The sequence below is a fragment of the Echinops telfairi genome, unplaced genomic scaffold (genome assembly GCF_000313985.2).
Source record: "Echinops telfairi isolate 266 unplaced genomic scaffold, ASM31398v2 ScPeMD7_18;HRSCAF=68, whole genome shotgun sequence".
NCBI classification, from domain to species: Eukaryota; Metazoa; Chordata; class Mammalia; order Afrosoricida; family Tenrecidae; genus Echinops; species Echinops telfairi.
Genome location: NW_022103915.1, coordinates 72,933,260 through 72,951,982, shown reverse-complemented (window position 1 = coordinate 72,951,982; position 18,723 = coordinate 72,933,260). Strand labels below are relative to the sequence as shown.

General features: G+C 47.9%; 1 long non-coding RNA gene across 1 annotated transcript in view; it reads right to left on the bottom strand.

Annotated features, from left to right (window-relative positions):
* Nucleotides 1-3,520, bottom strand: part of LOC123521462 — an 85,893-nt gene extending 82,373 nt beyond the window's left edge. Inside the window, exon 1 of the long non-coding RNA XR_006679903.1 lies at nucleotides 3,457-3,520. This is a non-coding gene — a long non-coding RNA (uncharacterized LOC123521462). The remainder of the gene's footprint in view (nucleotides 1-3,456) is intronic.
* Between the last annotated feature and the right edge of the window lie 15,203 nt (nucleotides 3,521-18,723).

Below are 18,723 nucleotides of genomic sequence, written 5' to 3'. Positions count from 1 at the left end.
TGGGGTCTTAAAGGCTTGAAGGTAAACAAGCAGCTATCTAGCTGAGAAGCAACAAAGCTCACATGGAAGCAGCACACCAGCTGGTGTGATCACTAGGTATCGAAGGGATCAGCTATCAGGCATCATCAGAACAAAAAATCTTACCATAGTGAATGGGGGTGTGTGTGCAAAGTGGAGACCCAAAGCCCATGTGTAGGCAATTGGACATCCCCTTGTGGAAGGGTCACAGGAAGAGACGAGCCAGTCAGGGTGTAGTGTAGCAACGATGAAACATACAACTTTCCTCTAGTTCCTAAATGCTTCCTCCCCACCCACTATCATGATCCAAATTCTACCTTACAAATCTGGCCAGACCAAAGGATGTGCACTGGTACAGATAGGAACTGGAAACCCAGGGAATCCAAGGCAGATAGATGATCCCTTCCAGACCAGTGGTGTGAGTGATGATACTGGGAGGGTGGGTTGGAAAGGGAGAAGCGATTACAAGGATCTACATATAACCTCCTCCCTGGGGGACGGACAACAGAAAAATGGGTGAAGGGAGACATCAGACAGTATAAGATATGACAAAATAATAATTTATAAATTATCACGGGTTCATAAGGGATGGGGAGTGGGAAGGGAGGGGTAAAATGATGCCAGGGGCTTAAGTGGAGAGCAAATGTTTTGAGAATGATGAGAGCAATGAATGTACAAATGTGCTTTACACAATTGATGCATATATAGATTGTGATAAGAGTTGCATGTGCCCCCAATAAAATTATTTTAAAAAAACATTGAAAAGAAATACATATACACACACAGAGATCTAATACCCTTAGAATCCACTGCCTCGCCTATACATACACTCCTGGTTCCTTCTCAAATATACCAGCAGAGTCCTACAATTCTTTTAGGGATGAAGTTATTTCTCCCCCAGTCATAACGCATACTGGTCCCCTGGAGGAGCTTCCTGGTTTTGACCCCAGTTATGGGCTATGGGTGACAAGAGATAGTTGTCATGGGTCTTGAAAACAAGCACCCCTTTGGCAACCCATCTGACCAACACAAGGTCCTCAGAGGGTTTCCCAACAAAGGGAGGCTGGCTAGTCTGTCAGATAGGATAGGGGATGGGCTTCTACTGGCAACGGAAGCCCAGGTGGCTTGGTTTCAAGATGATTAGTTTTATCTGCCTCCAGCCAGGTAATTTCATTCCAAGTTTCAGAATTCCATTCTTCCCTAATCAATGTTCTAATTTCAACAAGAGAAACTTGCCAAGACCGGGACAATCCAACAATCACAATTCAACATTCCACCCAATTCAAGTTTTTAAACTTGATCTTCAGCCATTATCAATCCCGTGCCTACAAGAAAGAGCAATTCTTTTAGGGTTGTCATAGGAGCGGACTGCTAAAGAACTTGGACTTGCCGTTTACTTTCTGTAAACACTCTAGGTTACCCAGGGAAACCCAGCCAGCAAGACCATCTTCGCAGTCACTGTTGCTGCCAGTACGACCAGCTATAGGAGGTTTTGCAGCCCATACAGCAAAGAGCTCGGTGCTGCATTTGGCTGAGATTTAAACTTGACTTCATGTCAGTTCCATTTTACAGGGACCCCCGTAGGTCAGAGTAGACCTGTTTCTGAGGGTTCCCAAGGCTACAAGTCTTTACAGGAGCAGGAAGCCTTTTATTTCTCTGGAGGACCACCTGGTGGGTTTAAACCGCTGCGTTTGTGGTTAGCAGCCCAAGGCATAACTACTGCATCATCAGGACTGCAGGGGCTGGGGGGAGGGCGAGGGGCGGGGCTATTAGAGGGAGGAGGGTGTGCCTGTGTTCTCAGATCACTCAGAGGGTGTGCCTGATACTAATTCTGTATCAACCAAGGTTCAAGCAGGAACAAATACTGCATAATTTGAACCAACCCCCCACCACACCCCAAAAAACATTGCCATCAAGTCTACTCTGATTCACGGTGACCCCATATGTTACACAGTAGACTTGTTCTATGGAGTTTTCCTAGTTTTAGTCTTTATGGAGTTCGATCCCATAAAGGCCTGCCTTCTAGGCTGCTGCAGGCAGGCTGGAAGTACAAAGCTCTGCATTAGTAGCCAGCACAAACCCCGTGCACCACTCAGGGTCAAGATCGACTGGGGCAGTGAGTGTGGTTGGGTTTGGAGGCCCCTCGTCATTTGCGCGGAGTAGGTTTCCTGGGCCGGCCTGTGTACAACGACAGCGGAGAAAGGAGAAGCTAGGGCGAACAGAAGCGCAGGCAAGACATGAACTAACAGACAGGAGCCCTCCTTCCTGAGGGATCCAGACCTTCTTATAGAGGATGTGAACCCCAGACAGACGGCCACCAGCTGCCCTGAGCCAGAGCTGGTTCAGGGTCAGGCGCCGAGGCTAGTGCTCAAGTAATCTTCCACTGGGATTCCACAGCCAGCGCACAGGCTGAAATATGGCAGCCATACTTGCTGGAGGCCGAATGGCCCTGGGTTTCCCCGCATATATGCTGCTAACAGGCATGAAGAACCAGAACACATGGCAAACGAGAAGAGAACCCCCTTCCGCCTGCAGTGGCCCTCCAGCACCCCCTACTGACCAAGTTCCACGTGGTGTTAGATGACAGAGCAGGCCACTTCCAGCTTCAAGACAAAGAAGCACATTATAAGTGTTGGACTTATTCACTGCCCCTTGCACCCCTTTCCTTCAACCAGCTCACCAGCTGTTCGGGGGCGCTTAGCCAGCTCCCGAGCCCTCATTCCTAATTGGCCAGAGTCCTTGGCAGTCTGGCCTGGGTAATGTTGCCAGAGTGGCTGATCTGTTAGGCCTTTGTTATAGGCTTCAGTAATCCCAAGACAGACCCCAGGGCATGCCCAGGTAGCTGCCATCCATAGTTCTCGGAATCCTCCTTACACTAATACCCACACCTCCGCTCTGACACACACACACCTGTCTGTACTGGTTATCATTCCGTTTTACCCATTCCAGGTAGTTCTTCCACTCAACTTCAAAACAGCTATCACGGTCTCACCTGGTAGAGGCATTTCTCTTTTGGACATTTGACCCTCGAAGTGAGCAGAGCCCAGATTTACAGAGCAGAAAATGCTCTGTGAGTGGGTTGGTGGGAGTAGTCATTAGAAGGAGTGGAAGACATTACAGAGGAGGAAACTGAGGCACGTGAAAAGTAGATGCCTCACACAGGATGTACAGTTGGCAACAGTTCTGAATCCAAAGACCTGTTTCCCAAACACCACGTGGCCTCCCGACTACCTGCCTAGCTGCTAGCAAGTAGGGTGGCCAAGACTGTCAGAACCCAAACTTGTTCCTGGGCATGGAAGAGGAACACTTGCATCTCACAAACGCAGCCCTGAGAGTTGGGATTTGCTGCTGCTGCAGCCCAGGGCAGTTTTTGAAGCAACATCCATTTAAACAAAGATGACAAAACCAGTGTCATGCCTTCGTATCTAGCGTCCTTACCTTATCGCGAAGCTGAGCCTTTTGCAAGTTTGAAAAACACCCGCTTCAAGGGCTGGCTAGGCCTTAGGTCAGAGCCTGCCCAGGCAGCTCTATGACCATGTCTCCAGCCCCCGGAGAAGTGAGATGGCGGCTGTCCCTTCTGACCGCTTGTCCTCCTCCTTTAACGTTATGTAAATTTGCCCTCACTTTGAAACAAGTGAACCAATCCCTACTTGCAACACATTCTTCATCCCAATCACCTTCACTCGCTGCACGTGGCAGCCTGTAACAATCACTGGAAAGGCTTTGACTCGTTTCTTGCATCAAAATAAGATGCACCTGTTCCACCTTGCCTGCACATTCCTGAAGAGGCGGTTAGGCATGGAGATCTGGGCTGTTCCTACCCCGGAGACTGCCTGGACTCAGCTAACTGGGCTTCTGGGTGATGATGGTGGTTTTGCAGATACAAAGACACACACAGCTGGTGGGACAGGGGTGGGATTCAGGCTCCTAATGAAGGCGCAAGCTGACCTTTCGCGAACCCTCTGAGCCTGGGACTGGCTGTTTGCTCTGAATAGGAGCAGCAGCTGCAAAGGAGCTCAACTCCTACAGATGAGTAAATGTCATAAACACCTCGCCTCCAAAAGATGGTGGGGCGTGTCCAGCACGGCCTTGAAAGATTTCTTTTTCATGATCTCCACAAGGAGAGCCTTGCTTCCTGAAAGCAAAGATGACCTGAAACGCTGATGACTGAAGAGACAAGCCTACAAACTTCAGTATGGATTACACCTCACCATAAAACACACATCCCAACCGCTGCACCAATGAAGCAGCCTCATGCGAAATGCAGATAATATCGACGTGGTCAGGGATCCATTTTACCTAGATCCCCACTCGATGTCCATGGAAGCAGCGTCCAAAAAATCAAATCACACCGTGTTAGTCTGGGTGGACTAGAGAAACAAATTCATAGACACGTATATGTGTATAGGAAAGAGCTTTTTATACAAGAGCTGTTGAATATTGAGAAAACATCCCAGTCCAGATCAAGTCCATAAATCTGATATTAGCCCCTCTGTCCAATACCAATCTATAAAGTCCTCTTCAGACTCAAGAAACACATGCAATGACGCCGAATGCAGGAAGATCACAGGCCAGTGGGTGGGAAGTCTTGTGGATTCAGCGGCGTTGTAAGCATCTCAGCACTGGTAGGGGTCTCCACATGGCTCCTCCAGCTCTCTGAGTATCTCAACAGCAGGAAAGGAAAGGCAGAGAGACTGGGTCTGGCTTCCAGTGAGCTAGTTTTCTCTGACTCCACTCCTTCATTCAAGTTGACAGGAGATTATGTAACTGCCGTAGACACATTATATTGGGAAACTCTTGCCACCCAAGCTCTCTCAAACTCGTTACAGAGCAAAGCTGTCACTTTGAGGATTATGGTGTGTCTGACCCAAGACACGGTCTGTTCAGTGGTCTCATGTGTGCGAAAGTTGGACGCTAACTAAGGACACCTAAGGGAGACTTGATTTACAGTGCTAGTGATAACTATGAAATGAACCACGGAAGAACAGGTATGTCTTAGAAGAAGTACAACCAGCATGCACCGTAGACGTGAGGATGGTAAGACTTGGTCTCGTGTCCTTGGGACAGGTCACGAGGAGAAGAAAGTCACGCTTGGTGAAGCAGAAGGTCAGCCAAAGAAGTGGGGAGATGTTCAGAGATGGAGTGACAGAATCGCTGCGGCAATGAGCACAGGCAGGGCGGCAAGTTTGAGGAGGGTGGACAACTGCATGCTGTTTCCTCGTGTTGGACGCAGGGTTGCTATGTCCTTCGAAGCGGCTCTGAGCACCTAACAGCAGGATGACCTCGGAATGAGTACGTCAGCCAGTCACTGAACACCCCGTGCACAGTTCTGCTCAGATGCCCATAGAGCCCGTCACCAGGGGTCAGAAACGGCTGGGTAGCAACGAGTGGAGGTTTGTTTTCTCATTGCTTGTGATGCTCTCTACCTCAAAGTCACCCTAACAGGGGACCCATGGCTAGGATGGGGGGGGGGTGACGAGACATTTACCAGGGCCTACAGGAAAGGCTGCAAAAAATGGAGTCCTTTTTAAAAAAAGAGGCAGCTGGTCATAATGTAATAAGCAAAGCCATGACCATGATGTAATTATTGTCCTTGAGGATGAAACTTCATAACAATATTACTTTCACTGATCTAGGTCACGTCCAAGACGACGATCCTATGTGGGTTTTAGAGACATTATCTAATTTCAAGAACTCTAAGTGCTCAGTCCGGGTCAGGAATTACTCATCTACTCATTCCATTTTACAAATGAGCCCAGAGAAGCTGGCTGCGGGGCCCACCTCGGGAAATGGAGTGACGGGGGAGGAAGTGCCCTCCCTCGCCCCCTCCTCCGGGGTCCTCCTTCACCCCGCGCCCCCAGGTCCTGCTCTGCTCGGGGCTGACTACAGCCTGTGTCCTCTCCCTCCTGCTTGCAAAGCCCAGGGGGTCACACAGGGAACCCCATCAGCAGATCCGCGTGCCTGTAAAGTCCGCTCACACCATGTAAGCAACTTTGGGGAGGAAGGGCTCCCTTTTCTACTGTGACAATAGTCTGTTCATTTAGCAAGTACAGATAATAATGCTTCCTATGCACCAGCACTACCGCAAACAGGGGCTCAAAACACCCCACAGTCATGGAGTCAATTCCGACTGAACCGGACTCTGTAGGACCGACTAGAACTGAGGCTCGGAATCTTTACGGACTGGAAAGCCTCCTCTTTCTCCTGCAAAGCAGCTGATGGTTTCAAACTGCCGACCTTTCAGTGAGCAGCCCAACAGGGAACCTTTCAGGCCAAGCCAACAGGACCTTAGTAAGCAGGGTTAGAGTGCCCATTGATCAAGGTCAGTCTGGACTTACGGGTACTTCCTTACTAATCTGTAGTGAACAACTTTGCATGGTTTTCACCCTTTCAAAGATGTGAGAGGGAAAAATGCAGATTAGAAAGGAAGCACAAGTAAGCCTGTGCTTATCTTGCTTCCAGAGTATTCGGTCCCTGCCGAGGACGGTAAATTGGAAAAGCAGCTTGGATTCTCTAGGAAAGCGCGGTGGAGGTGCGACACAGGTGCCAGTCATCCCTCGGACCAGAATCTTTGATGTGAAGATGTAAAATGGCTTACCACAGATTAATAGGTAAGCACAAGTAAGTGGTGCCTACCTTGCTTATTGGTAACACAACACTGGATGTAAGCATTCTGCAACTACTCATGAAGCTTCAGCATAATCTGGAGATTATACCTGCTGCCCTCACGTCACTTCCAACTCACACGGCGTCTACTGGACAAAGCAGAGCTGCTCCCACGGGGGTTCCAAGGCTACGGAACTTTCTGAAAGAACACTGCCCTTGCTCTAACCCGGGGTTCTCAACCTTCCTCATGCCGCGACCCTTTCGTACAGCTCCTCATGTGGTGGTGACCCCAACCATAAAATTATTTTTGTTGCCACTTCATAACTGTCATTTTGCTACTGTTATGAATCGGGCGACCCCTGTGAAACAGCCATGGCACAGCAGGTGGTTCTCAATGACTACCTTTCAGTTAGCAGTCAAGCTTAACCACTGTGCCATCTGGGGCCCATTAGATTATTAGGCCCATTTTATAGGCTAAGAAGCCAAGGCACAGAGAGGGTAAGAAATTTACTCAAGGTCACACAGCTAGTAATTCAGACAGGTTTCAAATGTACAATACTTTCACTCCCGTCTCTCCCACACCTCCAACAACCTGTTTGGCTTAGACCATGCTAACTGCATGGAATGTCAAGTTCATTCTGCCTTTACGGTGAAAGAAATGGCCCCGATTGCAATCTCAAAATGTGTGCGAGGGACGTTGGGGCAGAAACTGAACTAAGAAGAAGTTAGGCTTCTCTGCTTTCAGGTTGATGTCCAATCCCTCGGTGGCCGCGGTCAGCCACAGGTATTTGAGGTCCCCTGAAGTCGGCAGATGACATCACCACCTTTCCTTGCTAAGAATCAGAAGCGCACGTGTCTTAAGGGCTGATGCTGCCCTAGGGAAGGAATGCTGGTCTTCCCCGGCCCCGCCCACCTCCCAACAGTCCTCAGCTGCTCTGGGCTGATTCTCTCCCGCCTCCACCGCCCACCACAGCGGTGAGCACCTGCCTTCTGGTCTGGCCCCCAAAAGCTGACCTTTGTCCATTAGATTCTTGGGAACTGAGCAAAGAAGCAGCCAGGAAATTCCAAGACTGGAAAGCCACAAAGATAGGTTGTTATGATCCCCAAAGAAATGCTTCCGAGAAGGAGGAAGGGTAGGGAAGACAGAGACAAAACAAGAGAGAGAGATTGGAGAGGAGAGAGAGAGGTAGGCACCTTCCCCTGAGAACTTCCTCAGTTCCTGGCTGCTCTCACCATGCCCTCTTCCAGTCCAGGGAGGCGGTGGTTCTGTGCTTGGATAGCCAGGACTTTCCTGCCGTAGCCCAACAAAGGCTCCAGGAGCACTACACAGAGAGTGGTTGGAGGTTCCACGCACTATCAGAAGCTCACGGAGTTCCAAACAGCCCCAAGGTTTCTGACCTCAACAGTGAAAGAAATTGAACTACACACAGGCCCGGCTAATCAAACGGAGGTCAGGTGGTGGCGCAGGTGTGTAGTGGCTGTCTTGCAAGTCAGGAAAGTCAAGGTGCCTGGAGGAAGGTCAAGTGAGATAACCCCTGTGACCGCTCATGATAAATTGCCAAGGGCAACAAGAGTCACAAATGTCTCCCTCCCAGACTTAGCTTCCGAGCCTCACTCTGCTCAAGGGTGTGAAAGACGAGGGCTGAGCCCCCTGGTCTGGCACAGAAAAGACATTTCTAGATGGAACTAAAGTAGAGTGTTCATGTTGTGGTGGCAAGAGGTTGAAGGCTTTTCTGTACTCGGTTGAGTTGGGAATGCTCAGGACATGGCCATGAAAATGGGGAGGAGACCCCTTGAAGTAGTAAGGGGAGATTTTGTATAGATTCCCTGCAGGAGCCCTGGTGGCAGGCTGGTTACTTGTTGACCTGCTAAACTGCAAGTTCAGCAGTTCGAAACCACCAGCCATTCCTTGGGAGAAAAAATGAGGCCTTTCTCTCCCATAAAGAGTTACAGTGTTGGAAACTTACAGGGGCAATTCTACCCTGTCCTATGGCCTTGCTAGGAGTTGGCATTGGCTCGATGGCAGCGAGGTTGATTTGGGGGTGGGTGGTGGGTGTTGGGGGTGTAGATCCAGACAATGCCATATGGTGCTGGTAGCCATGCTACAAGGCACGATTTGCCTCTCCCCAAAAGTGAAGGGGGAGTCTTTCAGTCAACTCCTGTTGAATAGCTAGGCTCTCCCAGAATTGCATGTTTCAGTTCCCACACCTGGTCCAAATCCAACTGGTCAAAACATGAACAGACCCCTTGCAAATGTTTAAGGCAGCGGTTCTCAACCTGGGGGTCACGACCCTCTCACAGGGGTCACCTGATTCATAACAGTAGCAAATTACAGTTCTGAAGTAACAATGAAAATAATTTTATGGTTTGGGGGGGGTCACCATAACATGAACTATATTAAAGGGTCGTGGCATTAGGAAGGTTGAGAACCACTGGTTTAAGGTAACATCTAAATTGTGCAGTTTAATCAGTCTCAAACAGTGAAACTTTGAGCATGTAGTAAATATCGACAGTTTAGAATAAAATTGTTCTATTACTTTAAAAAAATGTAAATGCAAACCCAGATGAGAACGTCTATGAGTGGAGGGTGGGGTGGCAGTAAACTGGGAATGGAAATCTTGGTGGAGACAATATTAGAACGGAGATCTAAATGACCCTTGCCAGACTCTAGGCCAGGGGATGAGCTCTCTAGGTAAGGGACGCGTGCAAAGGCCCCGAGGCAGTAACACATCTGGACTGAGAACAGAAAAATACACAGCAATGAACAGATAGAGCCGGGATAGGGTTCTGAGAAGCAGGCAGAGACACAGCTTGTAGATTTCTGAAGGCCATTTGTGTTGACTTTTTCCCTCTGCCCTCCTTCCCAGTGTCTGCTTTGTGCTGGAGCAGGTCGAACTTTATGGACCGTTATCCACGCACGGGCTCTGACTTCTAGATCGGATCAGCCCAGGCACACCCCAGCAAGTCTGAAGAGGGGGGGCTGGCGAGGGAGGGTACTTGTTTTCCTGTCTTCTTTCTCGCACGATCTCATTCCTCCACCAAAGGTCACAGCTCCTGTCTGGCAGCCCCTTTACCTAGACTGCTTCTCATTATCCAGTGCTTCCTCCTCCACCCCTTCGGACCATGGGATAGTGCCACCTGCTGCCAGCCTTGGGTATCGCACTATTTCTCACAGTTTCCCTGTACCTCTTCTCTGGGATGCCAAGTCCCTTTATTTAACTCTCTCCAGTTATCCTAATTGGAGTGTGTCATCTGTTTCCTCCTAGGATTCCGGCTGGCACATCATAATAAGGTGTTTAAATTTTATTAGTAATCTTCTTAAGTCCTTTGATAGCGGCTTTCTATTCTGTGAAGGTACATCACAGAATTTTTTTTTTGTAATGTTTGTGTCCAAGGGCTTATCACAGTGTTTTATGAAACGTTTGATAAAAAGAAGCCCGTTGCCATTCAGTTGATTTCGACGGAGTAGAGCTGCCTTCTAAGGATTCCAAGATCATAAACTGTGTGCAAGCCACATCGTTCTTCCCCAGAGGGGGCTCGAACCACCGACCCTTCAGACAGCACCCCAGCGCTTACCCATTGCACCACGAGGGCGCCTCATGAAATGCGTCGGGGCTTTATACAACGTGGGGGACACAGCTAAGTGATAGTTGGGAGACAATTGGCCTGCGGTGAACAAAATGCTGGTGGAGGCCATGGAGTTCAAGTCCCAGTCAGCATTCCTTCCCAGGAACAGCCCTCTCTGGGGAACGAGGCCCTCGCTGGAAACCTCAGTCCCCTCTCAGGTTAAAAACTTCCTCTTCACCCCAGTGTTGGTTGGAAATGTCTCAGTTATAACCATATTTAGTCATAACCATATATATATATATATATATATGAGTATAAATACCCTAAATAGCTAAGCGTGGACTCCTAACATGCTTGTCTGGGAAAGCTTCAGGCAGGCACAGCAAGACAAACACTCCCCCACCCCCTACCCGGGAAAAACCCTAAAAACCTTTCCCTCCGTTTGAATGGGCCTTGGCTACTTTCATTCATCTCAATCCGGGTCCCCTTGTGGCCCTGGAGGAGCCACTTGCTAAGAGGGGATGTTGTCCACGCGAATCACTGCGTGTCATGCTGGGGGAGGGGGGAGGATCGTTTTGTTTTCTCTTTGCATGTGTTTCCTTCGTCAAGATCATGTAAATTTGCTGACAAAAGGAAATTTGGACCCAGCCCCGCAGGGAAACCGGAGGTCAGAGTGGATTGTCCGGTTACAAAAAGGCAGGGGGGTAGCGTGCAGAAGGGAATGTCTCCTGCCCGCCCAGGCCTTAGGAGCTCGGCCAGGTTCCCAGGCACTGCCCCGCGGCTCCGGGAATGGAAAATCCCTGGTGAGACGTATTGTGGCCAGCCTTTCTCCCCACACCTCCTGAGAAAGTCAGAAGGGGCTGAGAAGTGTGGGGGCTCATAAAAAATGAAAGGCAGTGAGGAGGAAAGGATGTCGGGGCTGGTTAAAAATAAAACTTATCAGATGAGAATTAAACCGAGAATGTTATCTCTCCCCACAGGAGGGTGGGGGGGAAAAAAAAGGCCTGTCAAGGGGAACACAGGCCACAGGATGAATAAGCATAAAAATAGGAGGAAATGACCCAGCAGACATGCTGGAGGAGGTCCTTCCAAGGTGCTTACTCTCCAGGATTGCTGGGCTGCACCCTGGCTGGCTGAGGAGGTTGTCAAGGCTGACGACCCGGAGGAATACCAAGAAACCAGCCCAGGGCTTGCTACTGGAGAGGGCTGGGGGACTTGTTTGTTCCCTGTACACCAGTGGTCCCCGACCTTCCTGATGCTATGACCCTTTCATACAGCTCCTCATGTAGTGGTGACCCCTAACCATAAAAGGATTTTTGTTGCTACTTCATAACTGTAATTTTGCTACTGTTATGAATCGGGCCCCCAAAGGGGTCATGACCCACAGGTTGAGAACCGCTGCTCTTCACTTTTAAACCGCTGGGATTCCCCCCCACCTCCCCGCCTATGTACATTGGATTACCTTTAAAAAATATTTCAAAAATGTTTACTATGGCAAAATATAAATAACAAAAATAATAAAAGCACAGGTATGATAAACAATCGACTCTAATCAACATGCCCCTTAACTAAGTGTAAACAACCCCCAGCCTCACCATAATGCTTGGGTTGCTGAAAATACTTTGCCATGAAGCATACTACCAGGCTTTGTAGGAATTAGATTGTGTCTCTCAAAATGCTGTCAACTGGGCGAGGCTATGATTCTCAGGGCTGTATCCTTGTCCTCCAGCTGTGATCTGATGTAAGCCCACGTGTTGTAGAGCCTAACCTCTGTGCTATGCGTGAGGCGGGATCCGTGGCAGTTATGTACATGAGATAGGAAGTCACCTGCAGGATTCAAGTATATTTGGAATCCCTCGCTTTTGAAATAAAAGGGAGATTAAACAACCAAGCAGAGATCAGGGGGACCTACTACCATGAGGAAGAGAAGCTGAGCCTGGAGCACCCCCTTTGGACCCAGGGCCCCTGCACAGGAAACTCGGGAAAACTGAGGGCAAAGAACCAGCAGAAAAATCACGCTTTTCTCTAGGGCCATTTTCCTTTTTTCAGATTTATAGCCTCCTAAACGATGAGAGTATCAATTTCAATTTGTTAAAAAGGGAAAAAATGCAGTTTAACTGTTTTCCAGTGGCATTAACAACACCCCGGGCCCTTACTAACGTGTGGCCTTTAAGATGTATCGATGCTACCGGGCATGGAAATGCACTTGGGGAATTTCCACGTCCCAGGTAGCAGAATCTCTAGAGCCCTGGTAGTGCTGTGGGTTTTAAGTGCTCAGCTGCTAATGGAATGACCGGTGGTTCAAAGCCACCAGCTACCAGAGGGGGGAAGGTGAAGCAATCCGCATCCGGAAAGATTTACAGCTTTGGAACGCTGCAGAACAGTCGCCTCTGTCCGATAGCATTGCTACGAGCCAGGGGAGTCTATGAGAGTGGAACTCTGTTCCACCCGTTAGCTCATTTGGCTGCTAACAGAAATGGTTGGAGGTTTGAGTCTTCTAAGAAGTGCCTCAGAAGAAAGACCTGGCAACCGGCTTCTAAAAATAGCAGTGGATGAGTCAGCGCCAACTTGACAGCGACTGGCATGTGGCCTTAATGAATTTTCCACAACCATGGAAAAGCCCTCCCTCATCCAAACCCAGCACCTGCCCCCAGCTCTGAGTGAAGAGCCGAGAGAGAGAGAGAGAGAGAGAGAGAGAGAGAGAGAGAGAGAGAGAGAGACTGACTTCTATTCCCCAAGAGAGTTGCAGTCGGAGAAGCCCACGGGGCAGTCCTAGCCCGTCCCACAGGATCACTGTGCGTCCGAATCAACTCCATGGCATGAGTCTGAGCGTTTGTTTTTTTATTCAACTGGACAGTAACTGGTATGGATAACGTGAGGCTCCTAATGAGTTCAACATAATGAATCTCCCTCAACGACTTTCAAATGCGTTGACAAAACTGAGACAATGAACCACATCAGCTATCCTCTCTCGATGATGTTTCTCAAATTTTAAACGATGAGTCACAAAGTGATCTGCACAAAGGTTCTGAGGAATTTCAACACTCGGGAGTTTAAGTTCCAACGCTTCCAAAAAAAAGCTTTTATAAGGGCTTAGTTTATCAAAGGTCAAACAAACAAGATTCAAAAGCTAGATATTTGGTGCCTTTCAACACTCCTCATTTTCATAGTAACCAAAAGTGATGTGTAGTTGAATTCAAAAGGTGTCATTCCAAAACCCATTCCAAACCCTATAGTGATCCTATAGGACAGAGTAGAACCGCCTCTTGGGATTTCCAAGGCTGTACATCGTTCCAGACGCCGACTGCCACTTGGCTCACCCCCGGGGCGGCTGGTGGGTTGGAACTGCTCGTTTTGGGTTCGTAGCCCTGCACGAAAGCACTCTGCCACCAGGGCTCCCTGTATCCTTCCACGGTCTAGGTGCAAAAGCTTCGATGGAGACTCCTGTGTGTCTTTGAGAACGAGAAATGTCTGTAATTCTCTCAGGGTCACTCAAGGTGGGAAAGTACTTCTGAGGACGACAGGGCTCTCTCTCCTAACTTGGATTCCGATTCACTCAAGAAGTGTCAGTAACAGCCCACCACAGACGTCTCACCTCCACTCATGGGTAGCTGAGCCACGCTGGAAGTTCTTCCCCTCAGAGCACCTCCTACACAGCACCAGAACAGCAATAGGCACACTGCCTGAAAGTTCTGCTGCATCCAGAAAATCCCAGGCTGCTTCACTCGGCTAACCAGGCGAGTAAGAGCCCCATAGAGCTCACAGCCAGCATCAGTCTGAGAGGCCATGAGGAGCATCAGCCCAACGTGCCTCTGTGGTAGGGTGAGGCTTGTGGTAAAGAACTCACTGCAAAGTCCAGGAAGAACTGTGGCAGTTACATAATCTTCTGTCAACTTGTGAAGGGGTAGAGTCTAGCCTGTCAATCAGGTTTCAGCTTGATGACCCCATTTGGAGGCACAGAGATGAATGGGTACTGGAGGCCAGATACATTCTCTCTGCCACACGTTCCTGTTGACAAGTCACATGGAGCTATGCTGATGGCAGCCAGAGCCCTGGAGCTGGAGGAGCCACATGGAGACCCATGCCAGTGCTAAGAGGTGGTGCTTCCACCGCCACTGGATCCATAAGACTCTGCACCCACTGGCCTGTGATCTTCCTGCATTCAGCATCATTGCATGGCTGTCAGTCTAAAGAGGAATTGATGGACTAGTATCGATTTAAGGGGTAATATCGAACTTACAAACTTGATCTGGAGTCAGCTGGGATGCTTTCTTAATGTACAGTTGCTTTTTTTATATAAAACTTTTTCTTGTACCTATGAGTATCTCTGGGTTTGTTTCTCTAGGCAATCCAGACTAACACAGGAATTCAACCATGGAGTTGGTGTTTTCTACTTCTAGGCCTTTTATTGAATAATTGAGAGCTCTTTAGGCTTCTGGGCACTAGAGCCTTATTGATGACCATAAATAACACCGTCGACTTTCAAGCAGCAAGCATTTAATCTCCTCATCCCCCAACTCCATTCATGACTGCTCTCATTTGGCATCTCCTCTGTAGGAAAGAGATACCAAAGGCCACAAACATGGAGGACCTAGAAGCCTTGAGACAAATCCTGGTATGTCACTCCATCACTTTCTAACCCGGGCAAACTACCTAACCTTTCTGACTCTGTGTCCTCCTGTGTCAGAGAGAAAGAGCTGCCTCACAATGGTTGCAGAGTGAACATGTTCAGACATAGCCTAGGACCTGGCATGCAGTTATTCCCTAAGTATTTAGATACATGCTACACCCCCCTGACAATCCCCCCACCCCAAAACCCTTCAGCTTTTCTAACTGAGGACTCTTGAAGCAGCTCACCATGCAAATACAAAGAAGTTAAAAGCAATTTCTCAAAGAACCTAACAGCAACATAGCAAGACAGCAGCGTACCTAGAGCCCATTTACCCAAACACCTACTGCCACTGAATCGATTCTACCACATAGCAACCCTCTATGGGGCTAAGAGGCTGCAAACCTTTAAGGGAGCAGAGAGCAACATCTTTCTCCAGAGGCCAGTGGGTTTGAATTGCCGACCTTGGGCTCAGCAAACCACCACTTACCCAGATAGCAGGGAGTACAATGAGTCTTCATCACCCATCTGCCGATCATACCACAGTGGGCCGTGTGCTCAGACTGGGAAAACTAGGCCACACGTGTTTAAAGAAACAGCAGGGCTGACCTGGGGCAGATTTCAGCAGAGCTTCTTAGATGCAGCGGGACTAGGAAGAAAGGCGTAAGGACCCCGCGTCAATCAGGAAGGTGGCACCAGGCTGGGCAGCACTTTTTCCTATCATGGAGTCACCGCGAGTTAGAGGTGACCAGACATCATCTGACATCTAAGTTGGAGCCAGACAACAGATGGGGTCTTTACTGTAAGTCAGCGTGGGTGATGCGAGAGCAGAGGTCAACTATAGCCTACTTCCTTTTGAAAGGAGCGGTTTTCTCCATTCCTTGTTCTCCTGACAATAGTGCCCCCCCCCTCCACCTCCACCTCACTAACCAGGGATCATCTCATGCTGTTCAAACTCAGGACTGAAGCCATTTTTAACATTTTTTCAATTTAAAACTATTTCGCTAGGAACATCCCCTGTGCTTGTCTTCATAGTTGATCAAATATTAAAGTGCCCTCATGTCCAAACTCCTGCTTTCTACAAACTGCTGAACCAGCATGACACTTCCCAGCATTGCTTTCTAAAACAACAGTGGCCCTTTCAAGACCCACTGGCCGAAGGCAATGGGGAGGACCCAGCCCCTAACAAACTTGAGTTATCTGAAGGAGAAAAAACATAGTTATGTCTGAATGGATAATTCGTGATTCAGACAGCCCAGCATTTAATTGGTATTAACCACTCTACTAAAGATCTATTTAATGCACTTAGGTAAGATTTTTCATTCTCATGAAATTGGATCTTTGGTTCAAAATTTAATCTCCTGCCAAGGACTCTGCTCTATTTAGGTGACGTAATGGTGAGGTAGGCTCTTAACATTTCATTGCCAGGAATACAAATGAAATTCATCAGATTATTTGCCAAATGATGTTTCATCAGCAGGGCTGAGGCCTGGCCTAAGTGGACTGTCAAAGAACAAAAACCAAGGGGTATTATAACTATATTTTCCAGCTGAATCTTCCCCAGCACTCAAACTCAGCCATGAAAAAAAACACTATATATATATATATATATATTTTTAAAGCCCTAATAGAGCTTATCAGTTTATAGGACCTTCATATGGAAGAAATAAGCAAGACCTAAAAGGCCAGCTCTTTTGGCAAGTCAAAATATTGACACAGATGAAAAATACATGCTACATACGACTGGTACTACACCATGATATACCTGTAGAATCCTGTCACTGTTGTTCCTTTAACATTAGGGATTATGGAAAAGCCAAGCGGAGTTGGTAATTTTACAGAATATAAATTAGCAAATAAACTTCTTTCTCTTACTGAGTTTTTTTTCTTTAAGTCTAAGTAGAATGGACTTACTGACCTATCTGAAACTACTCTTAAAATCTGTTCAATATGGGGGGGAGGGGATTAAAAAGAGCTGATACCAGGGGCTCAGTAGAAAGTAACTGTCAGAAAAGGAGGAAGGCAACATATGTACAAATATGCCTGAGACAACTGACGTATGGATCGTAATAAGAGCTGCAAGAGCCCCCAATAAAATGATCTTTTAATTTTAAAAAATCTGTTCAATGTTCAGATTCATAATAGTCAAATAGGTAAGCAATATGAAATGACCCTGTGGTCAAGGTTTTCGAAAACAGCCTAGATTGATAAGCTCACAATGACAGAAGGTGTGCAAACATTTTTGCAAGCCTTGCTGCCAAAGATGAAGGGAATGAGCATCAGAATGCCAGCACAGCAGAGCAGGCTTCTTCAGCAAGGACTTACTGGGCTCCTCCTACGTGCTAGGCGTTATTTTACATGTTCGGTATGTGTCACTGCTTAAAGCATACAAAAGGAAAAGAAGCCTGTCCTCACTGAGTTTATACAATAGGGAAAAGGACATGGGATGTAGTCAATTAATATGAACCTTCTAGCCACAACTCCTTGTGAGGGATTATAATCTTAGACTACAGTACATACCTATGCCTTTGATCCCATTTTGGAGGTTTGTTGTGGTTACATAATTTCAAATCAAAATCAGTTTGGCCTGATAGTGCTTCCTTGTGGGCATGACCTCCTCATGAGGAGGGTCTTGGGAACATCCCCCTCTCTGCCTTCATCTTCCTACTGGTGAGCCACGATGCTTCCACCGTCAGCGGATCCACAAGACTTTTCACCCACGGACCTGTGCTCTTCCCGCATTCTGCGTGTGGCTGCATGAGTCTGAGGAGGGGCACGAAGACTCAGAGGGGCAGCCCGGAGTCTATGACGTACTTTCTCATGTGGCCCAAGACTTGGGGATGTGAGACAGAGTGACAGGTAGGCTGACTTCCTGGCCCATGAAGGTATGTGCCAAGGGAAGATGCTTAGCAGGTGAGGCCTGGAAAAGGGCTTGGTTGCCGACTGACGAGAGGTGTTTCTGTGGACTGAATCCTTACTGTTGACTGATCCTGACGTGCGTGGTAACCTGTTACCTCCCATTAAACACCTTTAATCATGAGTATTGTCTGAATTCTGGGTGGCCACTGCAACCAGTATGACAAGCTAAATGAAAAAGTAGATTGTGTTGTTTGGGACAACACAGGATATAAGATCATCTTAAATAAGGTGCCACTGGTGGCATACTGGTTATGCATTGGGCTGCTAATTGCAAGGTCAGCAGTTCAAAAACACCAGCTGCTCTGTGGGACAAAGATGGGGTTTTCTACTCCTGTAAAGAGTGACAGTCTCAAAAACCCACAGGGGAAGTTCTACCCTGTCCCATAGGGTCACTGTGGGTCAGCATCCACTCAGTGGCGGTCAGTTTGATTTGAGATAAGTGTATAAGTTGGAAAGTCATAAGTAAAATTAAACAAAAAAAAAAGAGTAATTTTAGGAATGAGTGAGGACCAGTCTTTTCTGGAAATTTTCCAAAACCATAGAAGGGAAAAACAAATATCCTGGTTGGAAAGTCCCAAAGTGACATAGAAAATATTTCTGGTTCTTTAATATTCATGGGATTTTCAGGCAAGAAACTAAAGGCATTTTAAAAATACCATAGTGAAGTTGAAAGCTAGATGTGCCACTTTCATACAACGGGCACTGCTGGAGGGAATGGAGCCTGTGTTTGCTGAGGCAGAACCACGGGCAAAGAGCAGTCATCGAACCCTTCCCGTTCTAGGAAGCGCCGCCGTCCTGGCTATGGGACCAACCACAGTTGCCTCAGGGAGTCACCTGCTGAGGAAAGTCTGTAGGGACAGACAACGCCGAAGGGAAACTCAGTCAGCTTTTCAGATTTATCTCAATTTCCTATTTTAAAATGTGGCACCCTGTTCTTTCTAACTTTGTGAAAGACATAGGGCACGCTCGTTATCAAAGAAAACATCCACATTTCCAGCTCCGCC